At 38.3% G+C, this 9134-nt stretch overlaps 1 non-coding gene across 1 annotated transcript; it reads right to left on the reverse strand.

Annotated features, from left to right (window-relative positions):
• Window positions 1–8783: 8783 nt before the first annotated feature.
• LOC112792971 (small nucleolar RNA R71) lies at window positions 8784–8891 on the reverse strand. Its single transcript, XR_003197686.1, has one exon. It is a non-coding gene; the product is annotated as a small nucleolar RNA R71 (small nucleolar RNA).
• Window positions 8892–9134: the final 243 nt, after the last annotated feature.

A 9134-nucleotide genomic window follows, 5' to 3' on the forward strand; every position in this document is an offset into this window, starting at 1 on the left:
TAAACGCCAGTAAGGGTAGCAAATGGGCGTTTAACGCCCAGTCTGGCATCATTCTGGGCGTTTAACGCCAGAAAGGGGCACCAAACTGGCGTTTAACGCCAAGAATGGGCAAGAAGCTGGCATTAAACGCCAGAAATGGGCACCAGCCTAGCGTTTAACGCCAGAATTGGCAGAAAAGGCGTTTTTGCACACCACTTGGTGCAGGGATGAATTTTCCTTGACACCTCAGGATCTGTGGACCCCACAGGATCCCTACCTACCCCACCATTCTCTCTCTTCTTCACCCATTCACCAATCACTTCAACATCTCTTCCCCAAAAACCCCTCACCTATCAAATCCCACTATTCCCTTCACCACTCACATCCATCCTTCAAAAAACCCACCTACCTCACCATTCAAATTCAAACCACTTTCCCTCCCAAACCCACCCATACATGACCGAACCTTACCCCTCTCTCCACCCCATATAAACCCTTCTTCACTCCTTCATTTTCACACAACCTAAACACTACTTCTCCCCCTTGGCCGAACCACAAAGCCACCTCCATCTCCTCTATTTCTTCTTCTTCTACTCTCTTCTTCCTTCTTTTGCTCAAGGACGAGCAAACCTTCTAAGTTTGGTGTGGTAAAAGTATTGTTTTTTGTTTTTCCATAACCATTTATGGCACCTAAGGCTGGAAAAACTTATAGAAAGAGAAAAGGGAAGGCAAAAGCTTCCACCTCCGAGTCATGGGAGATGGAGAGATTCATCTCAAGGGTTCATCAAGACCACTTCTATGAAGTTGTGGCCAAGAAGAAGGTGATCCCCGAGGTCCCTTTCAAACTCAAAAAGGGTTAACTTTGATCAAAGGTTGGACCAAGTCCTCATAGACATTTGTGAAGAGAGATTCAAGAGGGAAGCCGGTTCAACTGAGAAGGCATGACCTCAAGCCCGTGGCTAGGGGATGGTTGGAGTTTATCCAACGCTCAATCATTCCCACTAGCAACCGGTCCGAAGTTACTATAGACCGGGCTATCATGATTCATAGCATCATGATTAGAGAGGAAGTAGAAGTTCATGAGGTTATATCCCAAGAACTTTATAAGGTGGCGGACAAGTCCTCTACCTTGGCAAGGTTATCCTTCCCTCATCTCATTTGTCACCTCTGTAATTCAATTGAAATTAACATAGAGGGAGACATCCTCATTGGTGAGGACAAGCCCATTACTAAGAAAAGGATGGAGCAAACAAGAGATCCCACTCATCATGAAATCCATGAGATGCCTCAAGGGATGCACTTTCCTCCACAAAACTATTGGGATCAAATCAACACCTCCCTAGGAGAATTGAGTTCCAACATGGGACAACTAAGGGTGGAGCACCAAGAACATTCCATCTTCCTCCATGAAATTAGAGAAGATCAAAGAATCATGAGAGAGGAGCAACAAAGGCAAGGAAGGGACATTGAGGAGCTCAAGCACTCCATAAGATCTTCAAGAGGAAGAACAAGCCGCCATCACTAAGGTGGACCCGTTCTTTAACTTCCTTGTTCTTTATTTTCCTGTTTTTCAAATTTTTATGCTTATGTTTATCTATGTTTGTGTCTTATGATCATTAGTGTCTTAGTGTCTATGCCTTAAAGTTATGAATGTCCTATGACTCCATCACCTTTCTTAAATGAAAAATGTTTTTAATTGAAAAAGAGAAGAATTACATGAATTTCAAATTTTATAACAGATTAATTATTTTGATGTGGTGGCAATACTTTGACTTCTGAATGTATGCTTAAACAGTGCATATGTCTTTTGAATTTGTTGTTCATGAATGTTGGCTCTTGAAAGAATGATGAAAAAGGAGACATGTTACTAAGGATCTGAAAAATCATAAAAATGATTCTTGAAGCAAGAAAAAGCAGTGAATTCAAAAAAAAAAAGATAGTACATGCGAAAAAAAAGAGAGAAAGAAAAAAAAAGAAAAAGAAATAATAAAGTTGTGATCCAAGGCAAAAAGAGTGTGTTTAAGAACCCTGGACACCTCTAATTGGGGACTCTAGCAAAGCTGAGTCACAATCTAAAAAGGTTCACCCAGTTATGTGTCTGTGGCATGTATGTATCCGGTGGTAATACTGGAAGACAGAGTGCTTTGGGCCACGGCCAAGACTCATAAAGTAGCTATGTTCAAGAATTATCATACTTAACTAGGAGAATCAATAACACTATCTGGATTCTGAGTTCCTATAGAAGCCCATCATTCTGAATTTCAAAGGATAAAGTGAGATGCCAAAACTGTTCAGAGGCAAAAAGCTAAAAGCCCCGCTCATCTAATTAATACTGATCTTCATAGATATTTTTGGAATTCATTGCATATTCTCTTCTTTTTATCTTATTTGATCTTCAGTTGCTTGGGGACAAGCAAAAATTTAAGTTTGGTGTTGTGATGAGCGGATAATTTATACGCTTTTTGGCATTGTTTTTAGTATGTTTTAGTTAGTTTTTATTATATTTTTATTAGTTTTTAGTTAAAATTTACTTTTTTGGACTTTACTATGAGTTTGTGTGTTTTTCTGTGATTTCAGGTATTTTCTGGCTGAAATTGAGGGACCTGAGCAAAAATCTGATGGCCCAAAGAGGCGTTCCAAGTCAATTCAAGAATTCTGGCGTAAAACGCCGAAACTGGCACAAGAATGTGAGTTAAACGCCCAAACTGGCACAAAAGCTGGCGTTTAACTCCAAGAAGAGTCTCTACACGAAAATGCTTCAATGCTCAGCCCAAGCACACACTAAGTGGGCCCGGAACTGGATTTTTGTGTCATTTACTCATCTTTGTAAACCCTAAGCTACTAGTTCTCTACAAATAGGACCTTTTGCTATTGTATTAGACATCTGAGTAGCTTTCTTTGAGTAGTCTTATGCTATCTTAGATCATGGGGGCTGGCCTCTCGGCCATGTCTAGACCTTGTTCTTATGTATTTTCAACGGTGGAGTTTCTACACACCATAGATTAAGGTGTGGAGCTCTGCTGTACCTCGAGTATTAATGCAATTACTATTGTTCTTCTATTCAATTCAGCTTATTCTTGTTCTAAGATATCACTTGTTCCTCAACTTGATGAATGTGATGATCCATGACACTCATCATCATTCTCACCTATGAACGTGTGCCTGACAACCACCTCCGTTCTACCTTAGATTGAGTGGATATCTTTTGGATCCCTTAATCGGAATCTTCGTGGTATAAGCTAGAATTGATGGCGGCATTCAAGAGAATCCGGAAGGTCTAAACCTTGTCTGTGGTATTCTGAGTAGGATTCAAGGATTGAATGACTGTGACGAGCTTCAAACTTGCGATTGTGGGGCGTTAGTGACAGACATAAAAGAATCACTGGATTCTATTCCGACATGATCGAGAACCGACAGCTGAATAGCTGTGCTGTGACAGAGCGCGTTGAACATTTTCACTGAGAGGACGGAACTGTAGCCATTGACAATGGTGATGCCCAACATACAGCTTGCCATGGAAAGGAGTAAGAAGGATTGGATGAAGACAGTAGGAAAGCAGAGAGACGGAAGGGAGAAAGAATCTCCATAAGTAGGTACCCAAATTTCCATTATTTTATCATGACACATTTCCTTATTAACCCTTGTTCCCACAGTTTTCCCATACTTAATTAACACACAATTTCTATCTTAAGCTAACCAAAGATTCTATTTGGGATAATTAATTTTTTTTCTTTTTAAGGCTAGTGATATGGTAAAATATAAAACAAATGGGATTAAAAGGCTCAAGGTGGCTAACAAATGTAATTTAAAGGTTAGGCTTATTTGTGATAAGTGAGTTAAACAAATAATGGCCTCAATCATATGCATGCATATAACACATTAAACATTGGACATATAGGATGAAACAAAATATAAATTATAATCATAGAGAAGTAAACACACAAGAATAAAATATTTATGGTTAAATAGTGTAACCATATAAATAAGCTCAAAATCTCACGAGTTGTGTGTTCTTTAGCTCAAAAACCATGTTCCAATTACAACTTCAAACAAATTTAACACAAAAAGTTTTGATTTAAATTAGTGAAAATTTTCAAGAATAGGGTTTTGAAAAGAAACTCATTATATTTCAACCAAATAGAACATGCATGCAAATAACCTATTATTAAATAATCTATCCTATCCTAATCAAAGGAAAAATAACTAAATATCCTACTTTATTGATGTTAGCGAAGAGAAGTTACCTCCGAAAGTCATGTACTGACCGACCTCCCCACACTTAAGGCTTTGCACTGCCCTCGGTGCCATCTGTTAGGAACAAAAGGGGGCTAGTAGCAGTATCTCCACAATTGGGACTGTCATGGCTTCCTGTGCTGATAAATGAAGTGGATTACGGAGTGTCTGGATCTTTATCAGGTCTGTGGTTTCCTTTGAGTAGCTCCTTGAGGTATTTGAATCGGCGCTGATTGCGGCGCTCTCGTAGCTTCACTTTCTGTTCTTGTCGGTCCAACCTCTCCAATATCTGATGGAGCAGCTGACTTGTTGAAGGTGCTTATGGTGTGGAAGGAGGAATGTCTGCAGTGAAGAAGGACTCATGAGTGCTCGGAAAGATGTAATGGGACATAATCTGCGCCCATACTCGAGCTTTTAAGGAAAGTACGGAAGCCGATATTCCCTTAGGTCGGGAACGATGGTATCCATAAATCCATCTGCTGCCAGATTGTGCAATAACTCTGAGAATGGCGTCCCAGTCAAATTGGTATGTCTGGCGCTTGAGTGCGGCTTCTTGAAATGCGTCCAGTCTTTCTGGAGCAGGGGGAAGATCTAAAGCTTTTTGAATGGCCTCTTCTGTGATGGGGAATTGCTTTTGACGGACACAGACAGACTGCAGGGTTGGCAAGTGAAAGTTGGAGTAGAATTCAACTACCCATGATAGATTAACCTGTCGTGGCTGTCTCTGTAGGAATCCACATTGTCTTCGCTCAATGCAGGGCTCAACAAATTCAGCAATTTGGGTTGGGAGGATGAGAAAGTGCTCATTGTTTTAGTTCCTTTCTGCCAGAATGGGGAACATCTACATACAGTAGTGGTTACTGAACCGCGCAGTGTCCTTTGCTGGAAAAGCCTTCTCTTTTTCATCGACCTTGATGATCCTCTTGATTCATTTTGTTGAGGGTTTAACCGTTGTTAAAGATGGCTCTGCCACTAAGGCTCGTTTTGTTCCTCTCCTTGCCAGTGGTTTGGGAGTAGCTTTCTGATGAGCGGATAATTTATACGCTTTTTGGCATTGTTTTTATATAGTTTTTAGTATCATTTAGCTAGTTTTTAGTATATTTTTATTAGTTTTTAAGAAAAATTCACATTTCTGGACTTTACTATGAGTTTGTGTATTTTTCTGTGATTTCAGGTATTTTCTGGCTGAAATTGAGGGACCTGAGCAAAAATCTGATTCAGAGGCTGACAAAGGACTGCAGATGTTATTGGATTCTGACCTCCTTGCATTCGAAGTGAATTTTCTGGAGCTACAGAACTCCAAATGGCGCGCTATTAATTGCGTTGGAAAGTAGACATCCAGGGATTTCCAGCAATATATAATAGTCCATACTTTGCGTGAGTTTTGACGACGTAAAATGGCATCAAAACGCCAGTTCTATGCCTTTTTCTAACGTCAAAACGCCAGAACTGGCATAAAAGTTGGAGTTAAACGCCCAAACTGGCATAAAAGCTGGCGTTTAAACTCCAAGAGAAGCCTCTACACGTGTGAAGCTCAATGCTCAGTCCAAGCACACACCAAGTGGGCCCGGAAGTGGATTTATGCATCATTTACCTATTTCTGTAAACCCTAGTAGCTAGTTTTCATTATAAATAGGACCTTTTACTATTGTATTTTCATCTCCAGATCAGAAACATTCTAGATATCATATTTTCATATTTGGGGAGGTTGGCCGACCTCCAAACCACTTATGTATTTTCAACGGTGGAGTTTCAACACACTATAGATTATGGTGTGGAGCTCTGCTGTTCCTCGAGTATTAATGAAAAGTACTATTGCTTCTTATTCAATTCAAGCTTATTCCTATTCTAAGATATTCGCTTGCACTTCAACATGATGAATGTGATGATCCGTGACACTCATCACTATTCTCAACATATAAACGCGTGCCTGACAACCACTTCTGTTCTACCTTAGATCGAGCGTATATCTCTAACCCTCCATTCTGAAAGATCAGAGTCTTTGTGGTATAAGCTAGACTTATTGGCGGCCATTCCTGAGATCCAAAAAGTCTAAACCTTGTCTGTGGTATTCCGAGTAGGATTTGGGAAGGGATGATTATGACGAGCTTCAAACTCGCGAGTGTTGGGCGTAGTGACAGACGCAAAAGGATCACTGGATTCTATTCCAACATGATCGAGAACCGACAGATGATTAGCCGTGTGGTGACAGCGCATTTGTACCATTTTCACTGAGAGGACGGGAAGTAGCCGTTAACAACGGTGATGCCAAATATACAGCTTGCCATAGAAAGGAGTATGAAGGATTGGATGAAGGTAGTAGGAAAACAGAGATTCAAGAGGGATAAAGCATCTCCATACGCTTATCTGAAATTCCCACCAATGATTTACATAAGTATCTCTATCTTTATTTTTTGTTTCTTTATCTTTTAATTATCAAAACTCCATAACCATTTGAATCCGCTTGACTGAGATTTACAAGGTGACCATAGCTTGCTTCAAGCCAACAATCTCCGTGGGATCGACCCTTACTCATGTAAGGTTTATTACTTGGACGACCCAGTGTACTTGCTGGTTAGTTGTGCGAAGTTGTGAAAAAGAGTTGAGATTATAATTGTGCGTACCAAGTTATTGGCGCCATTGTGTATCACAATTTCGTGCACCAAGTTTTTGGCGCCGTTGTCGGGGACTGTTCGAGTTTAGACAACTGACAGTTCATCTTGTTGCTTAGATTAGGTAATTTTCTTCTTATTTTAACCATTATTTTATTTTCAAAAAGTTTTCAAAAAAATTTTCTTTAAAAAAATTTTCTTCTTTTTCGTTTCTCCAGAATTATTTTCGAAAAATCTAAAAAATTCATAAAATCATAAAAACTCAAAAATATTTCATGGTTCTTGTTTGAATCTAGTGCCAAATTTTAAGTTTGGTGTCAATTGCATGATTTTAATTATCTTGCAATTTTTGAAACACATGCATTGTGTTCTTGATGATCTTCAAGTCGTTCTTGATGAATTGCCTTGTTTAATCTTCATGATTTATTGAATTGCATTGCATGATGTTCTACATATGTATTCTTGCATTCATATATCTAAGTTTGGTGTCCTCCATGTTTTCTTTCATTAAGAAAATTGAGTTCTTGATGTTCATCTTGATCTTCAAGATTGTTCTTGGTGTTCATCTTGACGTTCATAATGTTCTTGCATATATCTTGTGTTTTGATCCAAGAATGATATGTTTCGACTCATTTTGTTGTTTTTCAAAATTGAAAACATATCTTCTTGAATAAAGGATTTAGAAAAATGAAGATCCAAGAACATAAAGCAGAGGAATTACCGAAAAAAACTGGGCATTCAAAATGCCCAGTGAAGAAGGAAAACTGGCGTTTAAACGCCCAAAACATGCATCTCCTGGGCGTTTAACGCTAGGATGACACAAGGAGAGGAATTTTGTTTTCAAATCAAATCTTTTTCAAATCTTTATATTTTTTTAAAAAAAATCAAATCCTTTTCAAATAAAATATTTTCAATCATATCTTTTTCAAAATCATATATTTTCAAATATATCTTTTTCAAAAATCAAATCTTTTTAAAATTTCTTTTTCAAATCCTTTTTCAAAATAAATTTCAATCATATCTTTTTAATCATTTCTTTTTTAAATCATATCTTTTTTTTTCAAAAAAATTTGATTTCAAAAATCTTTTCTAAACTTCCTATCTTTTCAAAAATTGATTTTCAAATCTTTTTCAACTAACTAATTGATTTTTTTGTTTGTTTTACTATTTCTTATCTTTTTCAAAACCACAACCAATTTTTCAAAAATTCATTTAAAATTTTATTCTTTTAATTTTTGAAAATTTCTCCCACCTCTCTTATTATTTTCTATTTAACCACTAACGTTCTTCCTCCATTGTCAATTCGAACTCCATCTCTCTTGGTGTGTTCAAATTCTTCCTTACCTACCTCATCCTTCCATTCTTGTTTTCCTCTGACACCTCAAGGAATCTCTATACTGTGACATAGAGGATTCTATATTTTCTTTGTTTTCTAAAGGCATACTTTTTGAAGCTAATCCTGAACCTGAAATGACTCTAAATAGGAAGCTAAGAGCAGCTAAAGCACAAAACTCTGAAGAGGACCTTACTGAAATTTTCGAAAAGGAAGCAGCAAAAGAAACAATTATGGCCGAACCAAACAACAATGCAAGGAAGATGCTTGGTGATTTCACTTCACCAACTTCCAACTTCTATGGAATAAGCATCTCAATCCCTGCCATAGGAGCAAACAATTTTGAGCTAAAGCCTCAATTAGTTTCTCTACTGCAACAGAACTACAAGTTTCATGGACTTCCATCAGAAGACCCTTATCAGTTTTTAACTGAGTTCTTGCAGATTTGTGATACTGTTAAGACCAATGGAGTTGATCCTGAAGTCTACAAGCTTATGCTTTTCCCTCTTGCTGTAAGAGACAGAGCTAGAACATGGTTGGACTCACAACCTAGAGATAGCCTGGACTCTTGGGATAAGCTGGTCACAGCTTTCTTAGCCAAGTTCTTTCCTCCTTAAAAGCTAAGGAAGCTTAGAGTGGATGTTCAGACCTTCAGACAAAAAGATGGTGAGTCCTTCTATGAAGCTTGGGAAAGATACAAGCAGCTAACCAAAAAGTGTCCTTCTGACATGCTTTCAGAATGGACCACATTAGATATATTCTATGATGGTCTATCTGAATTTTTCAAGATGTCACTGGACCATTCTGCAGGTGGATCTATTCACCTAAAGAAAATGCCTACAGAAGCTCAGGAACTTATTGAAATGGTTGCAAATAACCAATTCATGTATACCTCTGAGAGGAATCTTGTGAGTAATGGGACGCCTCAAAAGAGAGGAGTTCTTGAAATTGATGCTCTGAATGCCATACTACCTCAG

This window comes from Arachis hypogaea, chromosome 3 (genome assembly GCF_003086295.3).
Source record: "Arachis hypogaea cultivar Tifrunner chromosome 3, arahy.Tifrunner.gnm2.J5K5, whole genome shotgun sequence".
NCBI classification, from domain to species: domain Eukaryota; kingdom Viridiplantae; phylum Streptophyta; class Magnoliopsida; order Fabales; family Fabaceae; genus Arachis; species Arachis hypogaea.